Here is a 12900-nt window from a genome sequence, read left to right on the forward strand (position 1 = left end):
GTCCTGTATTCAACAAGATTGGACAATTTCTACATAGAGAAATTTCAAGGGTGCTTGAGCAACTCAAAAGGGTATAAAAAGAATAAGAATGTAATAGACATTTTTTATTTAAGTAATTTGGGTGTAAACTGACGAACCATCCAGAGTAAAATGTTAAACTAGCTTATAAAATGAACTCTATCCTTTGCTTCTTCCATTCTGATCATCCTGTAGAAGAATGCTCAGTGTTCAAGCATTAGCTGAAGAGTAATAAACAACAGATTGACAACATTTTCTCCTTCCTGTTTACTGACTCAAAGGTCCTGGTTGAAGATAAGTTTCTTTCTTTAATATGTTTGAATTTAATTTTACATGTGTGGTTGAAATCAAAACCTCTGTGGCTGTTTTGTGTTTTTTTGGTTTTTTTTTTTTAAACCAAACTGTGATTCTCATTATTGATGAAAATAAATTGGGCAAAAAACTGGATAAATCTTATCCAAATAACCACATCATCAGGAAATCACCCTGACTTGATGCCAAGTCACGTAGCCAGAGATTTGAAAGGTAAGTAGGTAACATTTTCAAATATTCAGTTGGCTGGAGAACACTTCAATTTTAAGCCAATCAAACCATCAGCCACTAGTTGCCTGTCAATTGAAGGGCCCAATGACTCACCCATTTCATCAGTTTAGAGTCCTAATTTTACCTGAAACTGGGACTGACATGCAGGGCAGAAATCAAAGTGTTGCTGTTCAGTTTTCCTCCGTATTCCTCAGTATTTACAACCCCTAGTAACAATTATGGAATCACTACTCTTGGAAGGATGTTCATTTAGCTGTTTTACTTTGCAAAAAACAAATCACAGATATGGCACAAAACTAATTTAACAGCTAAACGTTCTGGCATTGTAAAACATACCTCAAAAAATTACATGAAATTGTAATTAATAGCACATTTTTTGTTCAGCTCAAATAGAGGAAAAAAATTATGGAATCAACAATGAGGAAATAATTGTGAAATCACCTGGTAATTTGCAATGTTAAATACTGTACCTGCACAAGTCAAAATAGGCCATTTAGTCTTCAGTTAAATGTGAGTGCAAAGGTTGTGACAAGATTTTGCACCAGCCTGATTTACAGGAATCATGGCCCCAACAACAGACCTGTCAGAAATAATGGAAAGGATTATAAATCTCCTTCAAGAAGGTAATTCAGCATAGAGTGTGGCAAAAGATGGTGGTGGTTCCGTTAGCTGTGCCTGAAGTTTGGAGCATGTACAAACAAAATGGGAAAGTTAGAAAAGGGAATCCTACAGGTACACCAAGGAAGACTTCAAAGCATCAGAAGAGAAAACTAAAAGGCAATATGCCTGGAAAACGGAAAATGCACAACAAAAGAAAAGTGAGTAGAAGCAGGAGTCAATATTTGTGACTGAACTTTTAGAAATTGGCTGAAGGAAATGTTATTTACATACAGAAAAGCCAAACATAAACCATAATTAAAATCTGCATTGGCCAAGGAGATGATGCTGGAACCTGCTGTTTGTTGCTGACCCAATGAAACATTTAAAGCTGACTGCCTGAAGAAAACGAGCAAGTTTCCACTCATTGATGGTATGGGGTTGCATGTCAGGTGAAGGCTCAGGGGAGGAGGCAGTCATTATCTCTACAGTAAATGCACAGGTGTATATTGAAAGTTTGGACATTCATTCCATCAATAGAAAGTAGGTTTGGTGATGATTAAGTATTTTTTCAGAATGGTAATGCATCTTGCCACCAAGCAAAGAGCATTAGAGTGTTTCTTCAGGAAGGGCATACCAACTCAATGACATGTCCAGCAAATAGTCCGGCTCTCCATCCGATTGAAAATATATAGTGGAAATTGAAAAAAAAAATGGTCCCTCCAGCAAAGCTGATCTGTCAACTGCTATGTAAGAAAGTTGCAACCTGATAGGTGCAGAATATTGTTTTTCATTGGTGAAGTCTATGCCTCAAAGAATTCAAGTTGTCATAAAAACCAGAAGAGGTGTAACAAAGTACTAGTTATATTTTTTTGGGTTAATGATTCCATAATTTTTTCCTCATCTTTGAGTGATTCCAGAATTTTTTTCCTCTACTTGGTATGAACAAAAATGTACCATTAATTACAAAAATTTCATTCAATTTATTTGAGGCATGTTTTACAATGCAAGAAGAATGTTCAGCTGTTAAACAAAATAGGATACTTAATGTTATAAAGACATCTAGTGTAACCATCATAGTGGACGGCACATAAGATGAGGAGCCATGTACAAAGAGCACAAACTGAGGATTGGATTTTTTAGGTGAATCTCTTGGCTGTTAGTTTGCTAGGGGACTCCAATTTTTAATTTATCCCAACATTTTCAGATTTGCCGAATCCAATTCAGGCCTACTGGGGTCAAAACTTCTCCTGACAGCCCTTTTGGGTGCATCAGTAGACTGCGGGCCACACCAACACTTGTAGTGTGTTGATATGGATTCAATAAATAACCTAATACCTGTGTCTTTGGAATTTTGGAGGAAAAACAGAAGACGGACAACAACCAATTAATTTCAAAGAATCCTGAATGCTGATTTAGCGCCTGCTGATGCACTTTCTGCCCCACAATATCAAATGACAGCCTCAGTTTTTCAGTCAGAGTAAAGCATTCAAGCATTCTTGCATATGTATTGGAACTTTTTAAAAGCACACACATCTTCGTTTCTGATTGATGTTGCACCCTCAGAATGCAGGTAAAGCATTTCCACTTGTTTCATTTTGAGATGCTTCCATCTTTTAAAATATTGATGCTTGATGCCACACAATATTAAATGGGAAAATTGAAATAAAAGAAATTTTTAAAAGGTGTCATTTGTGAGATTTGCGATACATTTCCTGTATATTTGATTAGTTCTTCTATTATCCTGTAGATGGTGCTGTTGAGATACTCTGAAAGTTCCTGGAAATGATGAACAGCGACTAAACGTAATGAGTGGCAAGCCATCCACAAGAAAAGACCAGAAGCATTGTGGGGGAAAACAAAAGTGTCCATATTAATAAACTCCAAGTTTACTGACACTTTAGAGGTTTGTTTTTTGTTCTGATTTATACCATGTTATTTATTTGGTTCCCTGCCACAAAATGTTTTGCTATTTGGGACCTACATGTTCCCTTCACCCAAGTGTAAATGGTGTTTTCCGAGTCTGGGAACATCTAAGAATCATACTTCCTTATAAACCCCACATGAAATTGAGCCAGAATTAATTCATCTCCTCAAATTTGACATCTTTAGTTCAGAGTCATAACAGTTGAAATTGAACAAATTAAGTACTTGGTCTTTATTTTTGCATCTTCTGTCTGATGTACTTTGCTTGTTTATAACTATAATGTGTCTTCCACTTTATATTCTTGTATGTTTACAACTTGTCTATTTGTAATTCTTTCTTTTTGCCATACCTATGTCATAGCCACAGGCAGTGTGGTGCAGTGGTCAAGGCTTTGGACTTCAAACCCTGAGGTTGCGGGTTCAAGTTCTTCTACTGGCACTGTGTGACCATGAGCAAGTCACTTCACCTGCCTGTGCACCAATTAGAAAACAAAAAATGTAACCAATTGTATCTCAAATGTTTTATTATAAGTCACCTTGGATGAAGCCTTTAGTCAAATAGGTCAATTGAGGCCGTGGAGTGTATTGCTGTATTGTTTTCTGTACCAGTAGAACTACTGACAAATGTTTTTCATTGTACTGTAATGGCACTAAATTGAATGGAATTAATTTTTTTTTTATACAATTAGCGAATTGCATTTAATCCCTGTAAAGCAACCAAGCCTGAATGCATTTCTGACAGAGTAATTCCAATCAGAAAAGGTGGGTCAAAGCTGTTCAGTCTGATATGGTGAGGGTTGGAAATTAATACATATGCCTGCTGTTAAAAAGAACATCAAGAGCCGGCCATTTAGCTTAGGTTCTGGACAGGCATGTGTATTAGAACAGAGAAATCTCTCTACCTCTGTGCAGTTTGCATGTTCTCCATCTTTGGCTGCATGTTTTTTTTTTTCTTTTCTGTTTGACGCCCTCACTCCCTTTCTCATAATCATGTGTTTAGCCCAGTTGGTCATTGTAACTCATCCAGTGCTTGGGTGTGCAACCAATTTACTAACATATCATCCATGATTGGATCCTTTCTCTCATCTGAAGCTACTAGGATGGCCTTTTGATCCAGTGTGCTGCTGAACTGGACAAAGTGGAATACATCATGGGTTATTTTTTGTGAACCATGATGTTGACGGTCATTTAAGTTCAGTTGCTCTATGCAATCTATGAGGGGTACCCAAAATTAATGGGAATTGGAAAAAAACAATTGTTTTAATAATTTTCACTTACAGTAACTTTAGTCTCCTTCAAATTACTCTCCATGTGAATGAATTCACTTGTCCCACTGGTGGAAACATTTTTGGAATCGCTGAAGAGGAACATTGTCCAATGCCCACAGCGAATTTTCTCTGACTTCCTCCACGGTACAAAAACACTTTCCTTTGAGTTCTTTTTTCATATGCAGGAACGAGAAAAAGTCACACGGAGCAAGATCAAGTGACATTTCCCCTTGTTTGAAACGTGAAAACCACCCATAGGCCTGTGTTTTACTTAAAGCTTCCTCTTTAAAAGCAGTTTCAAGCATCGCTACAGTTTCAGCAGCTGTTGTCCCTAAGAGAAAACTAAATTTAACATCAACTTGCTGTTCTTTATGATCACCCAGTACAAAAATGGCTGAATTCATTTAATAAGCACCAAGAAAAACTGAAATTGAGTGCTGTATGAACAATACAGAGCAATGCCACTTGGCAGACTGCCACAGAATACTGTAAGTATGTTACACCAAGGGGTAAAATTCACAACTAAGTCTAGATTGCTCACTAGGTACAGATTCCGGTTAATTTCGGGTACTCCCTTGTATAAATCTGTCTTCATTGAAGAGCACTACATTCAAGCATATATAAATGAATGAAGTTGACCCTTTGTTGAGGCTTGTTTCTTTCCTGACACCTGCTTCCCTTGAGACTGTCATTACCTGCAGTCTTAAATAGCACAAGGTGGGTGTGAATAGGGCGGCACGGTGGCGCAGTGGGTAGCGCTGCTGCCTCGCAGTTGGGTGACCTGGGGACCTGGGTTCGCTTCCCGGGTCCTCCCTGCATGGAGTTTGCATGTTCTCCCCGTGTCTGCGTGGGTTTCCTCCGGGCGCTCCGGTTTCCTCCCACAGTCCAAAGACATGCAGGTTAGGTGGATTGGCGATTCTAAATTGGCCCTAGTGTGTGCTTGGTGTGTGGGTGTGTTTGTGTGTGTCCTGCGGTGGGCTGGCACCCTGCCCGGGATTGGTTCCTGCCTTGTGCCATGTGTTGGCTGGGATTGGCTCCAGCGGACCCCCGTGACCCTGTGTTCGGATTCAGCGGGTTGGAAAATGGATGGATGGATGGGTGTGAATAATGATGGATTCAGATGAATACTGCAGCAATCTCTAATGGCCTGAACAGGAACAGAATATTCTCTTTCATGGGTCTTCAGAGTTTCATGCTGTGATGTTTCAAGGCCCAGTGGTGCCCACGAACCAGGGATCTTTGGATTACAAAGGATCTGCCTAATCCCATGCAGTTGAAGAGGAGGCCATTCAGTGGGCTTGCAAAATCCAACATCAGGCTTGCTCTATCATGGTCTCTCTGCTCACACGTACATCTGCACTGTTATGAAGGGTTCAGTCTGACAGCTTTTCTTGCCATGAAATTTTCTCCTTGTTCTTTATAGCTATTTAGGATTGAATAGTGATTGTTTTTCTTTTCCTTGTTTGTGTAGCTCTCTGTTAGATCCTTGAGGGAAGGTCAGTTAAAATTTCTTTGTATGTTAGGTTGGAAACCAGTTGTGTCCAGAGGGTGCCTCTACTCTCAGTCAGGAGTCATGTGATTATCGCTGCTTGTCATCGAGTGTTATGTGTAGCATTGTGTTTTCACACTGCACAAGTTTGTGTGTTCTTTCAGCCCTTCACGCACCTCCATGGACTCCCCAGGCTTTAGTCCTTGTTTGCCGCTCTGTAGACATGCATTGCAGTTCACAAACTTGTCCTTGCCTTTCCTAAGCCACACTCCATTTTGTTTCTTTTCCAGTCATTTTTTTTATCACTCCTTGGACAATTTACTTAATCATAAAGGGAGATGACTTTGTGGGAGACACGACTGAACTACCTTTAACAGCATTTTAATTCAACTTTTATTCATTTAAGAAATTACAAAACTTTTCAATCTATCTATCATCATTGGTCTTGTAACCATTAGGTCATTGGGGCATTATAGATGTCCTGACAATCTTTCGCCATTCCTGTCTGTCCTGTGCTGCTCTCTGTGAGCTGATGAAAGACTATCCAGTGTACTCCTCGATGTTGCCCTCCCACCTCTTTCTCTGACTGCCTCATTTCCTTTCTCCTGGTACAGTGTCCTGTAAGATGGTTTCTGTGCACATGGATGATCTAGCAATGTGCCTATACCACCTGAACTTCCTCTTGTATACAGTTGTCTGCAGGTCCCCAAAAAATCCACTGGCTGCTTAAATTCTTCAATGCACTTTTGCATTGGTGATATGGTCCTTGTAGGACATGTGCAGGATCTTACGAAAATGTCTCAATGGCCAGGATTCTTCTTTAGAGGTCCACAGTCAGGGTCCATGTTTCACAAGCCTAGAGAAAGACATAAATTAAAAGTGCTCACATCAATTTTGTTTTGGAGCTGAGAGTGATATTCTTTTCATTACATATGGTCTTGAGCTTTGTAGAAACTACTGTTGCTTCTACAAATTCTGGAGAGACCTTCTACTTTGAACAAGTGAACCAAGATTTTTGACGCTTTTCATGATTTCAAGTTTTTGCTTGTTTACTTTGATGTCTTTTCTGATGCCAATTATGTTGTTTGTCTTTTTAGTTTGTTTTTTTTCAGTGTGTCTTTTCATGCCATGCACTGCAGATGTTTTCTCCATGGGCAGCATGGGTTTTTACATGTTCTTCCTCTTTGAAAGACAAACTAATGTCATCAGCGAAATGAAGGTTATTGATGGTCCTGCCTGCATTACTGAGTGTTCCAAGATGGTCTTCCAGTGTCTCAGTTGTGATCCTTTCTTTGAAGTGGGTGGGAGAGACTATGCAGCTCTGTCAGACTGCAACAGTTGTTATGCACAAGATATACACAATGAAAACAGAGAAATGAGAGTCACTGTCAATGAATGTACAAGGTGAACCAGAAGTCTGAAACCACCTAGATATTTTTAATGTCAGATTGCTTTAAACATACTATTTTGCATTAGACCAATGGGTCTGGTGTACCTGGTATACTTGATTCCTGTTCCGGCAGCACTTCCTGGTGTGGCAGACATGCTGCAGTCCAAGGCTCTGTAATCCTCCGGGCGCCCCTTGGTGGTGACCACGGGCCCCAACAGGGTTGAGCTTCTAAGCTCTGATCCTGTGGCCCTGATGCAAACCAGGGCAGCTGTCCTCTCGTGTCCCGGGGGAGGTATTGTCCCTTTCCCGGTCCTTCCACCTTCCAGATGTCCACCACACATGTTTTCCTCCTTTGACCTCCCATGTCTGTATCTATATTCAGGGAAGACTCAATAGTATCCCCTACAGTTAACATTTTATACAAAAGGCATGGCAGCTCAATACATGAACAATCTGAGTAATTTTTATGATTTCAAAATGTTTTGAACCCTTAAGAAGATAAAGTCTACAGTAAAGGCAAGGTCACGTTACATGACTTCTAGTTGTTGGCTGTGTTAGACTTGCTGACTGCAGTTGCTGATGTTGTCACTCGTCAGTTTAAATGGCTGAAAATCACTAGGCATGTCACATTTAATGACTTCAGTGTCAACCTTTCAGTGCAGTCATGCTTGTCCCTTTTTGTGACAGCTAATAATTTGCTGCCTGACAGAACAGGTACTATACAAGAGTTAACTGTAGGGGTTCAGTCTCAGGCTTGGTCCTTTTTTTCCTTTTCTGTTGTGGTACATAAAACACACAACATCAGATAGGAAAGCCTCTCCTGTGTTTGTGAAGTCCAAAGCCCCTGTGTTCTTTATTTATTATCACTACATGCAATGCATTGTACTTGTACTTCCAGATGAGCATTCATTGGTTGTCATCTGTCATGTACACTGAGTCCGTCCCTACGGCTAAAGACATAACATGTATGACTTTATTGGTGTGAGTCACTGGGCATGTCACACTAGATGACTGTTCTTCACGGGAATGCCCTGTCAACTGCCTCCGACTCTAAGATTATGTAAATGTTGGCTGCAATGGAAAATTGCTGGAAAAGTCATCTAATGTGACATGGTTTTAAGTCCTATCCATGCAGAGGTCCTTCCTGGCAACATTAAGCATAAAGAAGGAAGGTAAAAACTCTGGGCAGAGCGCCTGTCCATCGTGGCCAGTTTAAACATTCAGTTAACCAATTGTGCATGTCTTTGTGATGTGACATTAAAGTTTTTTAGACTGACTGACTGATAGTGTGTGCTTGGTGTGTGTGTGTGCCCTGCGGTGGGCTGGCGCCCTGCCTGGGGTTTGTTTCCTGCCTTATGCCCTGTGTTGGCTGGGGTTGGCTCCAGCAGATGCCTGTGACCCTATAGTTAGGATATAGCGGGTTGGATAATGGATGGATGGATGTATATGTGGCAGATTATGTTTAATGTAATTAACTATAATGGACATAAAAGATCTTAAGAGGATCTGAAGCTGGAAAGCACACCACACCTTAGGAGGACATCTTGTAAGTTCCAGCAGAGCCATCAATTTCCATAACCTCGCCTAAATCATGATGATCCTGTTTCACAATTGGTTAGTTTTAAACATCTTTGCTTGGATGCAGTTAGGAATTATCTGCTGTTGTGGTTTCTGCTCCTGTTAGAAGGCACTGCCTTTTTCTTTTTGCAGTACCTGTTTCTCAGAATTACCAGTGGCTGACTTCATTGTTTCTCTCAGGCCATTACATCAGCACTAGAAGTTGTTGTCTGATGTTCCCCACTGTCATTCACTTATGTTTTAATATGCCTCCTCTAGTTCTAGAGTGGAATTTAGAATGAAATCCTAACCCTTCAACTGTGGTGCTCCTGCAAATGAGATGACATAAGCTTTAGGATTATTAAGACAAGCCAGTGCTTTCATTTTTGAAAGATTAAGGGAACGGTCAGCTCTTTATCCTGTAATTGTACACATCCTAAATATTCAATCCCAGCTCATCCAACTCATAGTGTGACAGGGCCACAGCCTTCCCTGGAACCATAAGATGCATGATGGGAAAAATAGTGGAGAGGATGCCAGTCCATCCTCCCAATCACACACACCCTGCTCACGCTTGGAAAGAAGCCAGCTTGGACCTTATAATCCATCTTCCATGCACCACTATAATGTAGGGGGAAAATCAGAGTAACTATATAGGCAAGGACTGAGTTCAGACCTGGGATGCTAGATTTATGAGACAGAAGTGGTAACTTCTATTATTGTCTTCGCATTGGGTATTATTCAAAACTGTTTATTTCAAAAGGTGCATTAGCTCGGCTTTGGTTGGACCATGTCCATTCTTTATTTTTTGTGGATTGAGACTCTGACTGGAAGTTCCCTCTGCTAATGTGGTGAGTTAACTACTCATTCAAGTGCTTCCTGCAGATACCCAGGAGAATAAGACACAAAAACAGCTTATTGAGGGATATGCAGTGCTGAAAGGAGAATCCATCCAAAGAAAACACGACTTGGATATTGTAGGGCAGATAGTCATGAAGGTGGATAAAACTCTACATGGGAATTCCCTCAATGGCCTTAGCATGAGGCAAATATTAAAGGTTATGTAAGGCTTAATTAAGGCTTGAGTCATCAGAAAGCAGTACCTTGTGGTGACTTCCACCTGTTTGATTATTCAGCTCAGACGTATGGGTCACCGGACCCTTGGAGCAGTAGGAAGGGTCCCCACTTGACAGGACCTGTCAGGGCAGTAGTGTAGCTAGGCTGTGGGGGCTTATTGTATGAATGGGAGGGAATACAAACAGACTGGCTTAATAATAGGATAGCTCAGCTTGTATTGTTTTGATTTTATTGGTACTCTTGTGCTATAAACCATTAGTTATTAAATTAATTTATCTCTTCTGCAATGGCTATGTCAATTACAGGGTCTCAACCTAGCCAGACAAGACACAACAGTCCATCACAGAGCACGCTCACTCACATCAGCCAGCTTTAATGTAGCCACCTTTGGCAGGAGATGAAACTGGGAGCCAAAAACTAGCAGCAGACCATACAATAAAGACTAACAATAGTTTGAACATTGAGTTTTGTTATACATATTATTTTTGTCAAAGGTCCCTACTCAATAGGTCAATAAAAGCAAAACCACTTTCAACAAAAAATCTCAACAGATCATCAAAGTGAACTTTATTGTCACCTCAACCATATACAAATATACAGATAGATGAAATTGCTAAGCTCAGGGTCCACAGTGTAACAACATGACGTGCAAATAATACATTAAAAATAGAATTAAAATTTAAAATTAAAACACAAACAAGACAAGACATTGTGCAAAGACAAGACAACGAAGTAGCGGCAATATTGATGTGTAGTTAGCAATATGAACATTGATGCAATGTATGGTATTTGCAATCTCATATCCACAAACATGTGCATCTAGAGTTAGGTGCTAAGCTGAGGAGCAGAACTGACAAGGCAGTCTTCTCCAAAGTTCTGCCTGTGCCACGCGCCAGTCCAGGTAAGATTGAGGAGATTAGAAGGCTTAACGTGTGGCTCAAATCTTGGTGCAGGGTAGAAGGGTATAGGTTTATGGGGCATTGGGATTCCTTTTGGAACAGATGGGACCTGTTCCGCCGTGACGGGTTACATCTGAACTGGAGGGGCACCAATGTATTGGGGAGGCGTATGTGTAGGCTAGTCGAGGATTGTTTAAACTAGGGAATGGGGGGGCAGGGAGTTTAGGACAGGCCAGGTTTTGATCTATACATGGAAGAACAAACAATGGTGTAGAAACAAGAATGCATAGTAATGTAAATTCTAAGCAACCATTTAAATGTAGAAGGAGTAATACATTAAAAATAGCTTGCCTTAATGCTAGAAGTATCAAAAATAAGGTAAGTGAGTTGGAGTTATATGTAGCAGAGCATAATTATGATATTATAGCAATAATGGAAACCTGGCTAAATAACAAAGATGGGGATGAGTATAACATAGAGGGATACACATTTTTTAGGAAGGATAGACAGAACAGAAAAGGAGGTGGGGTTGCTGTTTATGCCAAGCAGGATTTAAATGCAAGTCTTCTTCAGTTAGATGATGAGCCTCATCTTAGTGAGGACATGTGGCTTCACCTGGAAAATATTAGGGAAAGAGGTCTTATTTTAGGAGTGTGTTATAGACCACCCAATTCAGACAGTAATTTCAACACGCATCTTTTTAGTAATATCAAAAAGGCAAGTTTACAGGGAGATATTATAGTCATGGGGGACTTTAATTATCCAAATATTAACTGGGATAACCTTACAGATGGCGGAGTACAAGAGCAGGAGTTTTTAGAAGTAATCAATGACTGTTTTTGAACACAGTAAGTTAAAGCACCAACACGGGGTGAAGCCTGTCTGGATTTAGTATTTTGTAATAATCAGGATAGAATTGAGGGTGTAGAGGTGATTGAACCACTAGGGTCAAGTGACCATAATGTAATACAGTTCTCAGTATTTTGTAAGAGTGCAGATGCAAAGACTAAAATTGTTAAGTTGAACTTTGGTAGGGCTAATTTTGAGCAGATGCGACAAAGTCTAAGTAGGATACACTGGGATAAGCTTTTAAGTGTGGAAACAGTCGAGGAGCAGTGGAACAGGTTTAAAAATGTTTTACATGTAATGCAGGACAGATACATACCTAAATTTGGAATTAATAGGAAACTAAAAAAAACTCCACGGTGGATTAATAAAGATTTAAAAAAGAAGTTGCAAAGGAAAAAACTGCTTTATAAGGCATATAAGACTAATGACTGCAAAGTGAATTGTAGAGCGTATGAGAACATGAGGGCAACCATTAATAAGGATATCAGGAAGGCTAAAAGACAGTTGGAGAGGAATATAGCCGATAAGGTGAAAGAAGACCCTAAGAGATTCTTTCAGTATTTTAGTAGTAAAAGAACAGTCAAGGAGGAGGTCAAGTGCATCAGGAATAGTAAAGGGGAATTAAAAGATACAGACAGTGAAATAGTGGATGCCCTAAACTTACATTTTGCTGAGGTGTTTACAAGTGAGCAAGTGGATAACCTCCCAGAGGTAAACGTGACTACTAAGGAGGTACTGAGGGATTTGGAAATTGTAGAGGGAGAAGTACTGCTCAGATTAAATAAGCTGAAATCGAACAAATCACCAGGACCAGATAATATTTATCCTCGCGTTCTTAAGGCTAGTGAGTACATATATAAACCCTTGATGCATATTTTTAGGAAGTCACTGCGCACTGGAGAGATTCCGAAGGACTGGAAAATGGCAAATATCATCCCATTATATAAAAAGGGTGACAGGGCAGATCCAAGCAACTATAGGCCAGTAAGCTTAACATGCATCACAGGAAAATTAATGGAAGGAATTATTAAGGATAAGATCGAGCAACACCTGGCAAGGACAGGAGTTATTCTAAGCAGTCAGCATGGGTTCAGAAAAGGGAAGTCGTGTTTTACTAACATGCTGGAATTCTATGAGGAGGCAACAAAAGAATACGATCAAAGTGGAGCTTATGATATTATTTATCTGGACTTTCAGAAAGCATTTGATAAGGTGCCACATTAGAGGTTGGGCATCAAATTAAAAGAGGTGGGAGTTCAGGGTGATGTTTGTAGATGGGTGCAGAAT

This window comes from Erpetoichthys calabaricus, chromosome 5 (genome assembly GCF_900747795.2).
Source record: "Erpetoichthys calabaricus chromosome 5, fErpCal1.3, whole genome shotgun sequence".
Classification (NCBI taxonomy): Eukaryota; Metazoa; Chordata; class Cladistia; order Polypteriformes; family Polypteridae; genus Erpetoichthys; species Erpetoichthys calabaricus.